Genomic DNA, 21,805 nt, shown 5'->3' with positions numbered 1-21,805 from the left:
ATGAACTTTGGTTATGAAAGATTTTTTTTTTTTTTAATTCAGTGGTATTATTAAAACATAAAACCAGCTGTAGGAAAGAAGCTACGTCTTTTTAATTTGTTTGCCTGAATTACAGCTGGAAATGTACCCAAAATAGGGATTTCATGGTAATTTTTCTTTGGTATACCACCTGCTGGTGAAGCAGACATGGACTTTTATTAACAATTCATAGTATCATGGTGGTGTCAAGTCATATTTACAGAGCAAAGTAAGGAAGTTTATTGTGACCTAAAACTCCAGTGTAGAATGGATTCACTGAAAGCTTATGTCTGACAACCTCTGCAGCTGCATGACATCCCTCCATGCCTGAACAGGTTTCCCTTGATTCATAGGCATCCACGTGTATGTATAAAGTTCATTCCAATACTCATCTTCTGCCATGATCACTCACTTGGTGTTTAATCAGCTTTATGGATTCTACAAAATTCTGCAATTCCTTATTTTCCCTGAATTTTTATTTCCAGGAATAAAAAATGAATAAGAATGCTCAAGTCTTTCAATCCAGTTGAACAAGTTGGTATTTAATAAATTCATAGCACAGGTAGCTAGCTTATTACAGTCACCTCACTAGTATATGTTTACTCTAATGTTCTTGCAGTAGCAGCTAATAAGTTGTTTCAGTAACACTGTGCTATGTAAGACAGTGCCTCAGGCTCTCCATCGAGCCCAGAAAGCCCAAGGCAGGCCCCAACTACACCTACACATAAACAGATTCAGTTTCAGTTGGAAATGCTTTCAAGCTATTTACCTTGAGCAGATCATATGTCTTTCCCTAAGCAACCAAGATAACATGGCCAATAAAACCTCCAAGCACAGCCTACTTATGGGCAACGATTTTGACAAATGATTTTCTTCATAATCTGAATGTATATTCTTTATTGATATGGCTTTCTACTTAGTTTTAATAAAACCAAATGTCATTAATTGCAAATTGCAAAGTTCCCTCTTCATTCTTCAAATCTAGCAATGTAAAAATAAGAATATGAATACTAAAGCATTACAAGAAGAGCTAAATAAATCTGCATTTAACTAACAGAAATAAACCAAAACTGCAAACTCTACATTTTAGTTGAATATTCATTGAGAGAAATAAATTCCTTTTATCACAACAATTCTGTTGTGTTTATCCATCTCTCCTGGTATGCTCTGTATATGTTTATGCTATAAAGTTACTCACTCATCCATTACTACTCAATTATTAATAAAATAAAATGGTGTTGCATTACTATCAAGCATCCACCTATGTAATATATAGTCCCTAATGCTTTTGAAGTCTTGAAAATAGCTAATTGAGGACAGACTCTGGGTCTGTGCTCCCACAATTGAATGGCCAGACTTCTATACCTTATTTTTGCTTAGCTCAGGAAATTGCGCTATCAGCTCTGATATGAACACCTAACTCCACCTGTGCTTAGGTACACAGTCACAGCACTGCTACTTTATGTATCCTAAAAGCTGAGGGGCCGTGTACAGTAAATCATTCTTGTGCTTCTGTAGCTCTATCAGGGATATTCTGTTGGCTTTCTGGACTTCAATTATCCAATTTACAATTAAGCATGATCTAGCAGTAATCCAACGCACATATATCACCTTACACATGCATGTCTCCTTATAAATGACTGGAAAGAGATGTGGAACATTTATAGACAACAATAGCAAGAATCTGATTTAGGCAGAAGTGCAAAGTAAACAGTCTTATTTAAATCCATAAATAGAGGATCTACAGTTGGGATTACAGTTTCCACATATTTCTCACTATTTATTAACTCTGTCATTCCCCACAAAGCTCCATAGTTCCACAAGAAAACTATGGAACAATCATAAATAAGCAATGCATAAGAACCAAAGGACATATTTAAGGCAAATATGAAATTTATGTATATATACACACATATATACATACATATATATAAGGCTACTTAAGGGTAAATACAAGCTTAAATACAGTTAGTTTTAGGGTCTTCAACATCTAATGAAATCCACACCATAAAAGAGGGCTCATCAGCATCTAGAAGGGGAAATGGGATAAACTATCCTTAGGAGACACAAAAGGTACATCTTCTTGATATACCAGAGTTTGGAATATTCATCTGACACACAAAGTATTCTGGTTCAAACACCTTTTTAGATTTTGAGAATTGTCTGGATGGCCATGGAGAGATAAAAGAAATAGGTTAATTTTCCTCTCTACAATTATGAGAAGTATAACAAGTTATAAAGCAGTGAGTGGAAGAAATCCAACTAGAAAATCCTTTTTTAGATTATCTGCAAGCGCAAACTCTTGCACGGGGAGTGCTCTTGAGACAAAAGGGAAGAACCATCATGTTCTTCTCAGATTTGCACTGTGCAAGCCCCAGGTCAGTACGTGTCTTGAATAAATCCTTACCTTAATTGGACCCCTCAGGAAAGACAGGTAGAGGATCACTTTACTGTGAATTGTAATAGGATCTGTGAAAAGATCTATAAGAGATGTTGGCAGTCTTTATGTGTTCCTGATGGCCCACAGAGACCTATCTAACTATTGCAGTTCAGCATTCTATGCTTTTACCAAAGAATGCCTTACCTGCCAAATTGCCTTCCCTAACGCACTTTTAGACTATCCAGAGCTTTGTGGATTCCTTTTTATTTTATTTTTTTTTAGTGCTGTTAGCACTTAGGACGTGCCTAAGGGTATTGTAACTTTACCTCAAAAACACCTTTACAGATCTAGCTATCTGTTCAGAAACCTCAAGAGTTAGAGAAGTTTTAGCATCCCCCAAAACAGACATGCCAGAGAGGAAATACCTACATTGTGGTTCTGAGGATTTATGCTCAGATTTCATCACTACAGTAACTAGCACATCTGTCTGTCACAAAAACTCTTTTATTCTTGCTAAAGAAACTGTATTCCTTGATTCTTGTGTGATACGAGAAAGGCTGCTATAGTGGGCTACAGCCAAAACAAAAGAGCAGAGCAAGAACCACAGGTTTTTTTTCTGTGGTTTTAACAAAGCTTAATCTCACATGAGTAGTTCCAAATAATTAAATGAAGATAAAGAAGAAGATTTTTGCTGAATTTTCTGCTCAGAAGTACCCAAACACATTTGTCCTCTAGAAAATCCTTTCCCTTCCCTTTCCTTTACAAAATGAAGTACAAGTTGTGGGTGGGCAGAAAGTCTCTCCTGGCTGGTGGGGTGACCTCTCTCTTTCTCTCTTCTGAGCTCCAGAGGAAGAAGCGATTCCTACAGCATAAACTGACTCTCTTTAGTCAGTTTTTTCATTGCTTTCCGACATGAATGAAGAAGAGGGGGAGAAAAAAAAAAAAAAAAAAAAGAGTAATGTGTAGGTCCCTTCAGAGAACAGGAAAGGTACTCTGTGCAACGTACATGTATCAGAATAGAAGCCAGACTCCCCCTTCAGTTCACTACCAAACAGCACTAACACTTCAAAACACAACGATGGGGAATCTTCCAAATTAACCAGTCCTTAATAATTATTTGGCACACATTGATCTCTTATTTTAATTATTAAAAATATGTATATGAAAATTCAAGTAAATAGTAGTCAGCATAGAGCCAAAAAAGTGCTAATTACTTATGTTCCAATAGTAGAATCACTCAGCCATATATCGGGGCAGTAGAAAAGTAGAGTCTTCCCCCTGCTCCCATCCATTTTACTTCTTCTGCAAGGTCATCAGGCCTCAGATGTAAGGGACATAATATTCAACTAATAGTTGAATAGATGGAGAAAAATATTATTAAAATGCTTAAAAGTGTAACGATATCCTTGATGACTGAATTATTCTGCACTGTACATGAAAGGTTTAAAACCTGATGGTAAACCTTCTCTCAGATCACCAAGTTTAATTATAAGATAATTAAGATAAAGAGTGTCAGGTTACCAAGTACAATTAATCTGATCTGTGATTAATTTGAGGAGGGTGGAGATTTGAGACACACAGATGAAATATGCTAAATGAGTCTCTGATTAGGAAGAAAATACGTAATAAAGTACTTTCAGAAGAATAAGGATATATATAAAGAAAAAATATATATAGGAATGTGGTGCTAGCAGCAAGCTGGATTATACTAGAAGGTCAATTACAAGTTAGATCAAAACTGAAAGCTCTTGAACTTTTCAGGTGCCTGGAGAGTGCAAGAAGAGCGCAGGCTCAGACTTACTCTCCAACCCTGAATTCAGTAATCCACTATTTTTCTCAAGTACTTTACAGATTGGCTAGAGAATAGCCAGAAGTCAGAGGGAGGGTTTTCTTAAGCACTTTTAGGCATTCCTATTTTAACAAAACCAGCTAGTAAAAAGACAGAAATCCTCACATCTGCACTGTCTGTGAATCTTTATGAAAATTCATTTCCCATTTACAAAGGGTCAGATTCTATCAGCATTAATATATATGGAGTTGATTTTTTCCCAGTAATGCTGTTAAAAGTAATAGGTATGTGTAAAGGGCACGAGTCACTTTGAATTTGTGTGGTAAAATCTGAAATTAAAAGAAGAGAGAATTTTAGACACTCATCAACCATCACCTTTAATCAGGAAGATTCTGTAAAGATATGTTTAAAGTCAGTTCTTAAGTTAAATACTTCACAAATCCTATTGACTCCTGTGGAAAATTCTAATATAGAAAAGATACTAAATAATACTGAGTTACAGAATTACACAGCCTGTTTGGTATTTTACTTGGATTTCATATTATATGCATAAGTAGCTGAGACATATCTATTAATGTACCAGCTAACATCAGTAATACAGTAACTTAAATGCAGGGTGCATTAAAATAAAAATCAAAGAATACAAAATAGCCTTAATCTTTATACTGTAGGAACTTTATCCCAGCTTGTCTCAGTAGGCACTGTGACAGTGCCTAAGAGGTGTATATAGTACACATAACAAACTACTGGAGCTTTTATTTTGCCAGAAACCACAGACATTTGTTTTTATTAGCATATCTGAGGTATATATATATCCCGCTAGTCACTAACTTTGTGCCTGTAGTGTGAAAAAGACAGGTATTTAAGTAACCATCTAAAAGTATAATTATGGACCATTAGCATATCTTTCATGGTTGTCTTTTCTTTTGTAAAAGGATGTGGCAACAGTGATAGTAGGAATTGCTACACATTTCCCATCTCTGTTTCTGATACTAGGTTTTGAATTATCAAATTGAAAGTGGCCATGTAGATGTCAGTTACACTTGGGGGGGGGAAAAAAGGTGGTGAAGAGGGGTAAGGGCTCTTGAGTTCTAAGTATAGTTTACATCCAGATAACATTATTTCTAAAAGAGTTTCATTCACAAAGGCTCCACATCTGTAAATTTATGGGGAAAAAATATTTTCTTACTGTTGTTCCCCCAAATTCTACTGATTTTCTACTTCTGAACCCATGTCCTGCCCCCTACATTAATTCAGTCTATTACCCTCAGACTAAGGCACAACACTGTGGATTACAGACAGAGGTCGGTAGGCAGCGCAGTGGCCTATCAGATTCCTGTCTTCTGGCCCACCGTTCTGTTTGCTGCAAAACCTAGGTTCACAAAAACAACCTGGATCTACTTCCACATGTAGCCACTGTCAGGGTGAATCTTCCTTTCAGGAATAAATTCCAAAAGCAATGTCTAGGCACTGGGAGAGACTGTGGGACATTTAGCTGCGGGACATATTGCTGTTCAGCTGTGGTTTTCAGTGTGTATGCTATATACAGCAGTTAGGAGCTAAGAAAGACAGCATTTGAGAACATACGGATGGAGTTTCAGAAATGGCTAGTATTTTCAACATCATCTCAACAATCACTCGAGAGGAAATATATATATATATGGAATTATTCAAATACATTAGATCAGTATCAGATCATTATATTGGCTGACAGTGCCAGATCAATAATTTTGCTGTCTGAAAACAGAAAACACTGTAGGTACTCCCCTAAGACCCCAGATCTTTTTCAGATACTATCTTCAGTACAACTTAGCACTGAAAATTTCAGAAAGGGAACAGGATTTATACCAGGATTTTTTTTTCCTTCTTTTTTTGTTGTTTCTTTTGTCGTATTCCAACAGACCAAACTATTTCTATTTACTGAAATCTATTAGTTGCCTACTGTGAGCAGCTTACAAACCTTTTCATATTCTCTACTATATGCACCGGAATTTTTGAGAATGTTATTTATGCACAATTTAGATTATTTTTTTCCTTTTTTCTTCAAGCTTAGATGTTATTAGTTTGAACAGGTGTTCATTCTTTCATTGATCATTCATCCTAGGTATCCATCAAAATCTTATTTTGAGACGTTTATGGGTAAGTAGATGTTAGAGGATCTGATGGACCACCTATGCTTTTTCATGGAAAGGTATTTATCTTGGTTTACCTGCTTTACATTGCTCTCCAGCATGATAATATAACTAAAAAAAACTTGCTTTTCTAATTAAAGAACCTAAGAGAGTCACAAACACATTATCCTGGACAAATGTTACCGGGCTATCATGTCATAGACCAGGTTTCAGAGCCAAGAAAAACTTGAAATCTTTCCTGTAGATGGAAATTCTCCTCCCTGTTTATCAAATAATGAGCAGGGTAGACTAAAGCTGATTGTCTCCACTCGAATTGGGTAACAAATACCTATTATTTTATTTATCATTCACTTGTATTGTTTATATCCCTGACACCAAAAAACAGAGTTTTAAATTATGAGACTATGTGCAAAGAGAGGAAGCCTAGCCCCAGTATGTGCAACTATTGACAACTGCCCTAACAAAATATGGATTTTATTTCTTTTAAAGATGATAAATTAGTGGGTACAATTCAAACACTTCTGTCAGTAGTTTTAAGTACACTCTGTGAGAGGTGTGCTTTAAAGAAAGGGATATTGCTTTGTACACACAAAGATTTTCTAATCTCTTTGTATGTGTTCTTCCAGAAATGGGATTACAGGTCAGCTGTAGCAGCTCTGAAAGATGAAAGCAGTTGATATCATTGTGGTAAATTACAAAACAGAAGTCTCTGCCTCCACTTAAAATTAGTGGTGTGTAAGAATGGTTATCAGATACAATCTCACCTTCTCCTGACTACCTCAAATTTAAATCTTAGTTGAACACAGTTAGCTGCCTGTCTAAATGAAGCAGGCAAACACATGCTCTACTCAAAGTCAAAGGCATCCCCCTGAGTTGACCACTGACACATATGCACCAGAACATACTTATGTTTGAGAGAAAATGTGACAAAACCATTTGAAATTTAATTTCACCTTCCAGTTTAGATTACCTATGCCTCAACATTGAGGACTGAAGCTTTGAAACAGGCTTGGATATTCCACCTGTATCAGCTTTCAGTTCAGAAAGCATACAGTTATCATGGCTGGGCTGTGCAGGTCTGGTACATTTTGACTAATAGAAAAAAAATCCACAAATCTCAGAGCTCAGGAAAACCTTGACTCCTTGACTTGCATTTTTATGACTTCAAAATTAGTACCTTGTGGTTTTTGAAAGGTTGGCCCCATTTCACCCAAAATATTACAAATATTTTATGAATTCTACGAAAAGCAGTGAGTTCATTAAAAGTGAAATCAGGAGGAGATGAATGATATGCAGCTTGTGGCAATAGCTTTCCTGATAGGACTGGATTTACAATAAAAGACTTCTATCCATGGTCTGTTAGCATTGTTAAGTATAAGGAAGTGTATCGACATGAAAACTAATTATGTTTCAGGCAGCTTTCTAAAAATCAGGCACCTATTTTACAGGCAAATATACTGAGGTATGTTAAGACCAACTGTCGAGTGGCAGAGGATACAGTAATAACAGAGATTAGAATATAGGAGAAGTTTAATTGTATGTGTTTGTGCAGATTTCTGAAGAACTGCGTTCTCAGATATAGCACCTGAAGACTTTACTCTAGATTTGTCCCCATAAACTGGATTGGTGGATGGGATTTAGAAAAACAAAAAAGAAATCAGAATGTGCATGGAACTGTCCTTGGACTAAATAAGTGACAAGACATTTGGATATGGCAAGGCTTCCAAATAAAACAGCAAGTGGATATAACCATTCCATGGTATGGCTACTGTATTTTAGAGGTTTTTCGTCCTAGAAATATAACCTCATCTTCTCTGATCAAAACAAGTATATGTTTTATATTGTATATACACATTTACAATATTTAAAACATAATTATATTTATATTAAAGAGGGCACTTTACAAAATGTAAGCATCATTTTTAATAGATCTCGGTGATTTGTAAACCTCAGTTTCACTATGGGTACTTTCCTATGGGATCTCTTGTTTTTCCTCTAGTCTTTGAATCTTTTAAAGCATCTCTCATTATTTTTGTTGTCTGAAGTTGGGCAATAATGTTACTGTGATTAATTAAGCAAAAAGACATGGAAACAGGGGTGTGGTAATCATCAGATAATAAAGCCCTCTGGGTCTTGCAATGCATGAGGTGCAGCCAGGACCCTTTATCCCCAGAGGTCTGATTATCTCCAGGAAAACTACACCTCCCTGTACTTGCTGTATGGCTATTATGAAATATCTTTACATTTTATAGATAAAGTAAATTACTTTAATCACTGAAAATTGCCAGTGTTGTGAGGTTTCAGCTGTGAGGTTCACAGAGCTTAATCTGCCCATTTCAAGTCTGAAATAACCAATAATTGTTCTAATAAAAGCAGCAGTAAATCATTATTTAAATGCTGGGATCATCCCCTCAGAGTGGCAAAGGCACCTTCTGTATGTTTGATGACATGGGGTGCTCGTTTAACTATAACCCTGGAAATGCAAGCCATGAGGGAAATACTTTACCAGGGCTATTTAGTGTGTGTAATCAATGTTTTGTTAGAACATCAAATTATTTTATGTCATTCTACAAAGTCCTAGGTCAGCAAACAATAACATCTGCCCAACATCTGAAAATCTCTTCAGAAAAATTCAAAATGTCCTAAATTTGTCAATTTCCAAACAGACATTTTTTCAGAAAACCTTCAGTAGCTTCTGTTCAGAGACAAAATACATATTTCCATTCCCAATTCATTGAAATGTATATGAAACATGTTTGCTATTTGCAAATGTGGTGAGAACTTCAGTGACAACTCTGTTCTGCCCTCCCCATGATTTGGAATTTTGAACATGGGGCTCTTCCAGAAGCCACAGTCAATCACGCTTACCACTATCACTCTGATTACTGCCAGCCCCAAGACCACGGGGTTCTCACGCTTCCCCTCAATGGACAAGCACAGAAATTGAAGTTCCAGGATTACATCACAGCTGATGCAAGAATCACTAACTGACAAAAATGTCACTTTCTGGAGTGTTCCTCTTGGGAAAGGTATTTCCAGAAACAAAAATAGTTACGCTGTTATATCACTTTATTCTTACCTGTCATATTACCATGATTTGTCTGAAATACATTAACTATGTGGAAAGATTTCCAAGCATTTACAGATGACAATGGATTTTCAACAGTCCCTACTTCCTAGAGGATTTTAGTGAATTAATCCGTCATGAAAAAGATGCTAGAAGACAGACATACAAGAAAAAGGTATTCTTGAATATGCCAGTATTCAGAAAGATAATCTAAATCTGAACTGTATAAATGGATGAATTAAAAAAGTCCAGTGTGTTTTTGCACTGCAATGTTCATGTACACACTAGTTATATTTATCAGACTAATACTAATGTATGGCACAGTTTCAACTGGCAAGTCAAACTGGAGAAGACTTACCTAGTAACAGAAAAACAATGCCCTAAGGAGAGGTGAAAAAACAGAATTAGAAGGCAGAATATGGAATATGGTCCTGATGTTATTGATGTTATTTTTTAAAGAAATGTTAAAAAGTTGTCACACCTCTCATGAAAGCAGAATAATTTTATTTCAGAAGGAAAGAGTATGTTATCAGTGATTCTCAAGAGAAATCCGAGATTATTGTGCCAGAGGCAATTAACCCAGAGTAATAAAAACTTCTAGCAGCCTCAAATGACAACCTGATAGAAGAGGAGATGATATTTTCAAGGGAAAATAGTGACTTACAAACAAGATATCTTTTGCTTCTGTTCTGGCTTTCAACCCAAGCTTTTAAGCTTCCTGCAGTAATTTGTTTACCAAGTTGACTAATGAGAAGAATTAATCAAAAGACTCTTCACAGGAGAAATATGACCAATAACGTGAGCAAGAATCGTATGATACAGAAGACCAGTGTCATCTACTTCTGGAAGAATTCCAAGTTGAAAGATTGAGTTTTGTTGCATGTTAGAGCAAAGAAAATGAGGAGGAATGCTCTGTAGAAAGATGCACTTGGTAAAACTAGTTGGGGAAAAACAAAAACAAATATGAGAATACCAGTCCTAGCAATGAAGATGAGATAAAGTTTAAAGCTAGACTTGTTTGCTACATAGTTAAAAATTATGTAAAGAACAAACTGATGAATCCAGTGAACAAACTGATGTCAGAAAATCATATGAAAATGAGAAAGAAAAAAGGGTTTTGAATTGTAATCACTAATTTGTTAGTGCTAAAAACCTATTACATTTTTGAGATTCAAAGGTACACATTAAAATCTAGTAGTAGGACAAGAGTCATACGCTTTGGCAAAAAGCAAAGTATTAAACACAAGGAGAATCATGAAGGGAAAGTAGTGCTCACAAGAGAATAACATCCTGAGGAGTAGAGGATCACCTATATCAGAACAACCAGAAATATTTAGAAAGATGAAGGACATATTGAAACTTGCTGCCTATATGGCTTCTGTACAATGTAATTGTAAAGCTGAGGGAAAGTAATAGGAAATCATCTGCATCTTCCATGCAGAGAGGAACACTGTGAATGAACAGGCCCATTCACAGCTGGATAATCCTCAGACTACAGAATATTAAATCCAAGGAATCAGACTAATTCTCAGTGGTTAGAAGTTGTCAGTATCCCACTAAAAGCAAACAAACAAACAAAAAACAACACAGAGTGAAGAAGAATTCTTGAATGTTTTCCTGAAAAAGTTTTATGAATTTCTTAGTTTTCTCAAGATAAAAAAATAAATTGGATAATTCATACAAATAAGTTGTGTTTTGTGGTTTGTTTGTTTGTGGTTTTTTTTGAATATTTTATGAAGGATTTTGTACTTGTATCAAAACCATCAAAGTACTGCGTTGCAGTTTCCTATATTTAAAAATAAAAATTATTGTAGTAAAAAAAAAGCATGCCAAAATATTCCTATCTGGAAATGCTGAATCACTTCCTTAGCTTTTCTGGGAGGGAAGAAGAGTAGTTTTCTTAGGCACATGCACCAAACCTGAAATATTATTAAAACCTGTCGTTTACTCAAAACTGAGACTTTGCTGCTAATGGCACTTGAATCATAATTTCAAACAACAATAAAAACATTAACAGTGAATTTTCCTGGAAACCCTGAGTCCTATCTGAGAGAAATGATAGGAGATAAATTCACTAACTTAAGAGAAGATAGTTTTGGTCATATTCAATAAACACAAAATATACATGAATTATGACACAAAAATACTACTCCTGCAATAGCAAATAGAGAATTTTTACTTTATCTGTCACAAGCTTTGTTGAGGTTAAACTCTAGTGAAGTTCAAGATTATTCACTCAACATGAAGAACAGCTTTCATATCCTCCCTATCTCATGTGATAGTCTTCATACATCTAACTGGAGAGGAAGCCCCAAAAATTCAAAGCATTTCCAAATGAAAGAGACAGACGAAGTATCTTCAAAATTTCTAGCTACACATATTTTAGCCCACGCATCTCACTAGTCAACACAGTTTCAAAAATTAACTTCTGTCTTATAGTATAGTATAAAAAAAAATACAGAATATAAATATAAAATATAAATTACAGAATATAGTATTCTGTCTTATAGATAGTATAAAGAAAGATGATAAAACAACTACTGTGACAATATAGAATCAGGTTCTTAGGAGGTGTGTTTGAAGTGATGCTTAATTAATTTTAGGTCAGAAATCAGACATATATTACTTAGGTAAGTCTATTAGAAAAAAGAACACAGTACTCTCAAAAGTTACCTATACCAAAACTGGATTTTATCTGGTATGCTTTGTGTTCAGTAATTTTCTTATGCAAAGAAAGTGAAAGCATGGTTATCTTACCATACTTCAGTATAACTTTCAGATAACTTTCTTGTGAACAGGCAATGAAAACCAAATTCAACAATGACAAAAAGGAAAAATTACCAAAAAGAGGAAAAAAGAGGAATTGGATACTGTCATACTAATTAGAGTAATGTAGAGTAATTCTTAATTAATATGAAAAAGGCTTTCCCATACCTTTTTCTTTTCTTTTCTTTTTTTTTTTTTTTTTTTTTTTTTTTTTGGCTAAATCGAACACAAGGGAACTAAAGCTGCTCCTAAGCATGTCTATAAGTATGTTCTGCTAGTTGGTGCCATAACTTAAAGCTCATGTACAGTTGAAAAAAGCTTCCAAACAGGCCCAGGCATATGTCATACCTGAAATCAAAAACTGAGACCAGAAAGAGCCTTGATTATCCAGGAATGGAAGTATTGCAATGTTTGACTCCTGAGTTCCAGCACTATAGCTTGTTCTCAGAAAGTGCCCTGGGACAGCTTGCAGGAGCTGTCTCCTTATTGCCTGTGGTTAGTGAGGAGAATGGAAGTGTTGAACACTGAGTTACGGTAATAATTAGGTTTAGAAAAGGATTCATGTAGATACTAAGTATAAGGTAAACTCCACACTTAACAGAGAAACAGAACTCATGTAACAGGCAGAAATATTTTATGTAGCTACAGTAACTATGCTCAAAGCCTTTAATTGTAAAACAGGCTGGTCCTTCTTGTGAAGAATTGCAGGTAATAAACAAATACTAAAGCCAACTTAGGGGTTGCCTAAAAAGGTGAACAGCCTTTGAAGTACCAAACTTAAAGCTTCTTGTGCTTCAAAATCTATAGTATTTAGAAATGAAACAGAGCACTTTGAAGGCATGGAAATCCTGGGGCTTCAAGAATATCTTATTTAGGCTGAAGAATATGTTACATAAAATGGGAGAGAGCATTATGAGCACAGTCTAACACGGAAACAGAGAGTAATGTCTCAACATGCTTTTTGTTCAAACTTCATAGGAAATTAGATTAATAATGCATGAGTAGCTTTGGTAAGGTAGTTCACTCACCCACCCCCTCCCTTATTTTCCTTTGGAAAATATTCTCTCCTTTTACATACAAAAATAGATTTTTCACTTTTATTCAACTTGGCTACAGCAAATACAGAGCTCTCAAATGTGCTTAGGTAAAACTGTTTTTATCAAGCTACACACAGCATCTCTTTACATGTGGGTATGCTTCAGCTTATTGCAAAAAGGAGACAATCTAAAGAGAATCACAATTAAATTATATAATTATTCTTACAGCATCATTAGTCGCATCAAAGATGCTATTAAAGTAACTTATGATAAATTTCAAGTGATACTTATCAGATCTCTGGGGAAAAACAGTGTATGTTTAGAACCAAACCTTTTGCATACCGTGGAGGAGAAGAATAAGATCTGGTCCAGAGGACATTTCCATCATTCTGCTATTCCTTCTTTGTGGAAAGATGATTAGGCTAATAAAAGCCTCTAGTTTTCAGCTAATAATTGGGTAGGGAAAGCTTCACTTCATTCTCATTGTGGAGAAAAACAGGTTGCAAGAACCCAGCTTTTCCTTGAAGCTACCATACCTCTACCTATTACTCCTACCCATCAACAAGATTTAAGCTATATGCAGCTAGTATGCCTTCTCTCTTGAAGCATTTTCCGCATTTCTTCCTTTTAGATACAATTAACTTGAAGGCGGTTAGATGAGACTGAGACATCTACCAGAGTGCAACCATGTATACTGCAGGAAGGAAACATCTTGAGTACAGTCAGTCATCAAGTATCAAAAAGTCAAATATTTTCTGTGATAGTTCTTTAAAGTATAAGTCTTCATAAAAGACTGGGATAAGTCTTCATAAAAGCTGGGAAACTGATGTCCAAAAAGTTGTAGTCCTTCCTTTAGAGAGAGTGGTGTTTACCTGTTTACTTAGCTTCACAGTGAGATTTATATATTTATTTTTCCCCATATGGCATGGGCCTAAGTTAGGCATGGAAAGGCCACAATCAAGATTCCTCTTCTTTTCACCAAGAGAAATTAATCCAATTCTTTCAGCTTTTTTCTTAAATCTCAAATTCTTAAAATGGACCATCTTTGATCAAAACACTCAAATCAGGTAAATACAGTATAAATTAATATATCCTTAATGATGTTATATGTATTTTTGTCAAAGGACTTTATCACTTTGTCATTAAAGATACCGTGAACGTTTTTATTGTCTTCACTAGGAATACAGTTTTTCTAAAGAAGGGAAACAGACTGCAATGCCAGCATGAAAATTATGAAAAAGAGCACAGGGAAAAATTCGGGCCAAATCCTTATTCGAAAGACACACACACTCTTCAACTTCAGAGAGAAGTTGCATGTGGGAGATAAGCAGGATTTGACTGTAGAAGCAGTCCCTAATCATGCACACTAATATTTTAAGAGGGCATTATCTGGCACACAGGTGATATTAAGAAAAAAAATAATAATTCAGGTTTCCTTTGCTTGTAATTAATATTTCTACTGCCAAAGTTGTCACAAATTGGGAGAGCCAGCGACAAGAATCATTTTCTGTAGGTTATAAAAGTTAATTTCCAATACATTATGTATTATCATTCTTTAACAGCAATATCCAGATGCATTTTTTGGTGACTGATCTTAATTTTGCATATGCTTTTAAAGTCTTATTCATTAAAAAGTAATCTCAGTAAATTGATGTCAGGACCATGTTTCATTTCGTCAATCAAATTCCTGAAACCTTTTGAGACAATTTCTTGCACATCACTAACTCTACCTGGGAAATGATTGTTTCACTCTCTCTTAAACTACACCCTGAAACATCAAAAAATATTACTTGTTAAGGTGAGATCCTTCACTTACAGTAAAAATGGAAAATGCTACAATATCGCACTGAGATTTCTATGCTGCCTTTTCCAAAGCCTGACTTCAAGGTGAATCTCCTCATTGGCTGGGCAGAGTCAAAAGAATCCATGCTTGGTGACAGGACCAGGCTTTCAGGATGGTTCTTAGTGAGGTACCAAACTGACTGACCTTCTCTACATGTATATAAATATTTCTAATTCTTTTCTGATTTCAAGTTAGAGTGAAAAATCAATGATGAGTTGGTTTTGCCTTAATTCACTGTGAATTTCATAATATAATAACATCAGAAGAGTTTATGTACAGCTCTATAAGTGAAAGTAGAGCTCTGGGGTTGATGGAGTTCTTTCATCCTTTTCTTCATTACAGTGTAGAGAATGAACTTTGAATTTTATATTTTCAGCACTTGTAGATTTGTGAGAAAAAAATAAAAATTCCCATTTTTTTCCCTCATTCTTGCCACAATGTGGTTTGGGGAAAAAAAGACTTCATTTGGTTGTGTTGCTCTTTCTCCCTCTCTCTCTTTTTTTCTTTTTCTTTTCTTCTATTCTTTTTTAAAAATATATATATTTTTTTTATTATAGCAACTCAGATCAGCTAGTCAGCCTGAATATTTTTCCAGTGTCACAGATTTCAGGCTGACAGTTATGTTCATATTAATGTGCTTCCCTCTGGCAAATAAAGGAAAGATTTGGAAAATAAAGTACTCAGAAATAAAATGTGTATCTGAGCAGCTGGTTTTATGGAGAGCTATTAAAAAGAAAATGTTTTTTTTTTTAAAACAAACAAACAAACAAACAAACAAACAAAAAAACAGATTTCAAACATTCCAATCAACATTCATTCTAATCAAAATCATAGTTTTTTTGTTTGTTTGTTTGTTTGTTTGTTTGTTTGTTTTTCTATCAGGTAGACCCAATGCCTATTGAAATCAAATGAAATAGTAAAAGCCATTTTTCCTCACCAACTGTTAATTGAAGAAAGATGATAAACTTTTTCTTCCTTCTACACAATATGCTAACACGTAAAAAGAGAGTGAACTAAGAGACACTGTATTCCCACTTATGTATTGCAAAGGTGAATTATCTGAGGTTTAATGAGATGCCTGGGAGTACACCTGTACACCAGGTGTGCCTGAGGACAGATCACTGCAGTCCTGAAGTATTTTGTATATCTGTTCTTCACAGTTTCATACATAAACATGTATAAACATAGGTCTTGCTGAAAAAAAAAGAATAAGCCTGGAGTAATTAGCAAAATACATAACAAAACACATCCCAGTTTTAGTTGCACTGTGACAAATTCTCTACGACTGTGATCAGAATATAGCCCAGCATATCCATCTAACAGTGAAATACAAACAATACTGAAAGAGGCACTCCACACCGCAAGCCTGCATGTGTCCTTACTTACAGCCTTCATTTACATACACATCCTTCCCAATACTTTCTGCAGGGGGACTAAACCCAGCAACAGAACTGGAGGTAGAACTCTCCTGCTAGGAAACACTTCATATCACCCACAGGTGAAATCCAGATAGAAAATATGAGACTCTGAAATTCTGGACTAACTTCTACTCAAGGGTTAAAGTCAGTAATAAAACTGCAATTACATGAATGATGACTGGCAGCCCAGTCCAAAAATCAAATGCAAGTATGTATAAGGCTCCTGTAACCTTTAACAGTAAACTGAGACCTCTAGCAGCAATGAAGCTATGAAAAGAGATAACTTCCTAGAACAGATAGATACAATGTGGAATCAAGTTTTGTATGCTTTGTCAAGGGGCATGCCTGGGACTAAAGAGCATACCTGGTAAAGGAAAGAAAAGTAAAATTCTTTCAAGCCTAATACATCCTTTTTCTATTAAATATCACCTATGTGATATTTATGTCTTCTCATATTGTACCAAAGATACACAATTCCTCAGGAAATCCTCTTGACTGAGGTAGAAAAAGAAACCTCTAAAAATTAGATTTGTTGTCTGTTAACACCATATTTTATATTCAATTTTCTTTTGTCACATTCCAAGAAAGCAATTATTTTTGCATGTACAGACACAATGCTCTTTCTGAAGGGTATGGTTTCATATTTTTGTCCAACCCTTTTGCTTTATTGCCTCAGTGTCAAACTAAGATGGCTGTGCCAGCATTCTGAGACTCAAAAAGGGTATTTGCTTGAGAGAATAGAAATATTATTTAAAAGAAAACCTTTGGTTGCATTTATGCTTTGAGAAAAAAGATTTTAGAATCTTAGAAACCTATCAAAATTAAGTTTGCTAACAGATTTTGAATACAGTTTCTTTTCTAACAGACTCTGTCCAGTTATATGAGATTTAAATATGTCCAGTTAAATATGAGATTTACCTCATTAGCTTCTGAAGGGTGGCAACACAGATAAATCACCACTGCCGTCTGCAGATAAGTAATGGGTAAATCTAAATATAAGAAAAATATAAAATAAAAAGAGATTATAATTTAGAAAAGCTTCTGATGTATAAAAATTTCATCAAAACTGATGGAAACTATCAAGTATTAGAGCCCACTGGAAGTTCTTTCTGTTCTAGCAGGAATACATTATAGAAGTGATATTGACAGGTGTTTGTAGAAATATAAGAATATTTTTGCAACTCTAAAGCTTTTTTTTTTTTTTTTTTTTTTTTTAAGTCACCAACTGTTATTAATTTTTACTGAGACAGAATCACATTAGTTTTGCTATTGGAGTGCTAATCTGCTAACAAGCAAACAAGGTTCCCCTCATCAGTTCTGTTTGCTTACGATGTTTATACTTTTTGTTTGTAAACACAGCCAAGTGAAAGGAATTTTCCCAAGCTCTGTGCTTAGCTTTTGAAGCCATAAAGAGCTGTTCTGTGAACATGCATGAAAACCTTTTTCTTCTGTTTCTATGGGACTAACATTTATTCATATTGGATACACTAAGAAATTTGAATGAAATATTTCTGTTTTCAGCTGAAGTCCTCTATTACTCTATGTAACAAATTTTCTGAACTAAAAAAAAGCATTAATAAAATAAGATGAATTATTGCAGACTGGCAAGTGCTCTTTAATTCTTCACAAAGGAGAATAACAGCTGTGAATATCAAGCAGAATTCACTCATCAAAAATGCCCCATAATTCACAGAGTTTGCAGTAAAAGGTGCAGAATGAAGGGTATGCTGGGAAGGGGGGAACACTGCTCGAACACTGACCAAATCCAAAAAATGTTTTATCTTAATGCACCATCTTTCAGTTCTGTGTATGTTACCACTTTAACAAATTATTTTACATACGAATGGGTTTCATCAGTGAAGCACATGGTAAGTTACTGCATTTTAGATTCAATGTGTAAATAACACATCCGTGCACCACACACCCTAGCAATGTAGCCATGCTGAAAACACACAGGATTTGTATTCTTAACCCTGTGATTTGAGAACAATAACTGTTAATGTAACTGAGTTAACTGTATTGCTTTTAATTGAAGATAATCTTGATTACAGCCAAAGGGCACTATTAATACTCTGAAGAAATGACTAAGACTTTAGCATTTGAATATTGTAGAGAAAATAGAACTAATTAGCACTAATTTAATTCCAAGATTAAAGAATATTCATTTTTTAATTTTTAATTTAAGATAAACTATTTTACTCAGAACAAAGAAAGAATAATAAGTAATTTTTCCAACTGAAAGGCATTTTTTACTTTTGCATTATTTCATTAATATGGGAATATGGGAATCATGACCCCATTAAAGATCAAATAATAAGCATTTAATTATTGACAGCAAATAAATTTTTAATAAAGATACAAGGGTTTTGCTGTATAAAAGAAAGAAAACAAAGTACCTCTGACCCAGAAATTCATAGAGGATCTCACACCACTATATAATCTATAACCTAATTTTAAAAGGATAGGTTCACAAAGGGACATGTCATTTTTCTTTCTTCTGTACCACAGAATGAGGTACTGTAAGTATAACGTCTGTGAAAATGCTCCCCAGAAGTACCCCAGTTCTATCTTAATCATGCACTTAAACTAAATAATACATTGAATATGTCATAACCAAGAGGACAGTCATGATAAAAAGTGATTTAACCCCTTTTTACTCTACAAAATAATACTTTCTTTTCTTTACCTTGGGACTAGTTGTCATTTATAATTTCTGACCATGGGAGACATAATGGATTTACAATGAAACCCTGATGCTTTTCCAAGTAACATGAAGATGCAGAAAATAAGCACCCATTACATTAGCAGACAAAAAGATGTTTTCACTGGAACTCTGAGTCTCATTCTGATGCTGGCAAATAAATGGACTGTTTGCAGGTTCTGAAAGCATAGTTTCTGGCTAATCACAATTCTTGAAGGTAAAAATAAAATGAACTTTTTCTGAACTTCTGATGCATCACATAGAAAAAGATTCAACATGACTTTTTACAGTTTGTATTCATATTCAGAAGGGGCTCATGTCCAAGAGGCCCAATATCTAATATTCAGGTTAGTTTCCTGAAGTGATAAAGATTATCTGTGTGACATAAAAAAAATGAAGGAATTGCAAAGTTATTACTGTAAGAAACTCTTCTCCTAACTCCCTACACAAATTACTTCTTTTGCCACCTGTAAGTGTCATCAGAAGAGAGCATCAAGGGGGTGGAAAAGGCCCAAAATGTAGAGTAGAAGAAAAAGAAGAGCTGTCAGAAGCCAAAATACTAAATTATGGAATCTACTTCGTCTTTTCATAGTTTAAATGGAATAACATATTCTTGACAGATAAGCAAATTTCAAAAGATTCTGTGTTGTTATTCAGTTAGAATAACCCACATAATAACTGAGTTTTGTGAATCTTTGAAAATGGGTTGAAGTTCTCCCTGCACTGCTTTTCTTCTGATTCCTCAGACTCTCAGAAGTATAAATACAACTAGGGAGAAATAAGAGTCACACAAACATTAAAAAAGTACCTCCTCAACAATTCAGTAAGTTAGTTCATAAAGCATAAGATCTGGGAATTTTCTTAGTTGTCCATCCCCAACGTGCTGGTAGGAAACTGCCATAAGTCTCATGCATGTAGCAGTCATGGAAATACTCTTGATGTTTTTGTCTGGCACAAATATGAAGCAATATCCCTCATTCTGCCCATTCTTGGCAAAGCCAAAGACCAACCACAAAAAGGTATTTTTCATACAATGCATTTCTCATACAGTACAACTACACTTCTGCATGTACAGTGGTGAGGTTGACGGTAGCGAGGCCACGACACACAGGTTCTCATTCTGCCTGCTGACATAAACACAGAAATAGTGGTGCTACCAATACTTCTCTCAGGGATATCCAAAACATCCATGAGTAAAAGCAGACTTTCTGAAAGGAATATGACTCCTTGGGAAAATCGGACAGAAAAATGGAAATTGCTTAGCCTGAATCTCCCTATTGCAAAACTCTGTCAGTTCCTGTGAAACATCTGGTGAAGGCCGCTGCTCAAGGACAGCTTAACTGCTACTCTATGACTTGAACAATTTAAAGACAATTTTTTTTAAGCAGGCTTTCCTAACCTCCTACGCTGGGCAAACTGCAATTCAGAAACATCTGCTTTATTGGGATCAAAATTAAGCCCCTAGTAACCACTTCTCAAAACCTTTTGCAATGCAAATTTTAAAACAGCATTGTTATTGTCTATTAATGTTGCAAAAATCTGTTCAATTCTCATGTTTCTTCTAATATAGTATCAATGTTAATAGTGCAAAACATAGCACACGGTGCCTTTGGTCGCTTTGTCTTTCATGCTAGTGTGGTCTTTGTGCAACATGATTTTTGTGCAGACAGCTTCTCAGTTCATTTGCCAGGGCAAGCACAGTAACATTGGGATAGCACCTCTGGTGCTAAGGCTTCTAAGTATTATTAGTATTAAGATAAATACTGGATGCAAAGCAGGGCAGCATAAAACCTACAAATTACTTCAGGCCACTTAAAGCAAATACTCAGGCAATCAAAAGAAGACCTAAGAAAATCACAGAATCACAGAATTTCTAGGTTGGAAGAGACCTCAAGATCATCGAGTCCAACCTCTGACCTAACGCTAACAGTCCTCACTAAACCATATCCCTAAGCTCTACATCTAAACGTCTTTTAAAGACTTCCAGGGATGGTGACTTCACCACTTCCCTGGGCAGCCTGTTCCAATGTCTATGAGAATGTTCCAGTGTTCTAAGAGAAATCATGTAGCCTGTCTATGATATAGAGGTGGGAAAACAAGCATACTTATCAAGACTCTCCATGAACAAGAAGTACCTTGTTTCCTGCACCATGTATACTGCCTTCAGGAGAAAATGAGCCTACTAGCTTATATAAAGAGTAAAGTTTTACAGTAAATCAATACAATATAGGTAGTTCAAAATACATATCACTTAAAATCTTTCTCTATATATGAACCAAGAGCCATTTGGGTGGCTTGTAGAGATAGCAAGCATCTTTGTGTAGAAAGATGGTATCAAAGGGTCCAAGTTTCTTCTCAGGCTGTCACATAAGAGCCCTCTGAAAAAAGCATGAGAAAGTGAGATAATACAGCTGGGGAAAAGGAAAATCTCCCTACATGTACACGTGGAATACAACAAAAAAAATGTAAGGAATATGTATGAATTGAACAGCCCACTATACACCAGAGGCACAGCTGCCAGAAGTCTCTCCAAAATGTGAAGTGGGTCCTGGCAAACACCAGAGAAGAAGTATTGTCAATATATACACTTCTAAGAGCCTCAAGGTGGTGAAACATTTCACATCATGACCTAGGCACATTAAAATGCATAGGTT

At 35.2% G+C, this 21,805-nt stretch overlaps 1 protein-coding gene across 1 annotated transcript in view; it reads right to left on the bottom strand.

Moving 5' to 3' along the window:
- LOC311437983 (uncharacterized protein) overlaps positions 1-21,805 on the bottom strand; it is a 415,393-nt gene that overhangs the window by 337,900 nt on the left and 55,688 nt on the right. The window contains exon 4 of the mRNA XM_084521887.1: positions 17,369-17,439. The gene's annotated coding sequence lies outside the window, so the exon portion shown is untranslated. The remainder of the gene's footprint in view (positions 1-17,368; positions 17,440-21,805) is intronic.

Source organism: Aythya ferina, assembly GCF_964211825.1.
Source record: "Aythya ferina genome assembly, chromosome: 5".
NCBI classification, from domain to species: Eukaryota; Metazoa; Chordata; class Aves; order Anseriformes; family Anatidae; genus Aythya; species Aythya ferina.
This window is presented reverse-complemented; position numbering and strand designations above follow the sequence as displayed.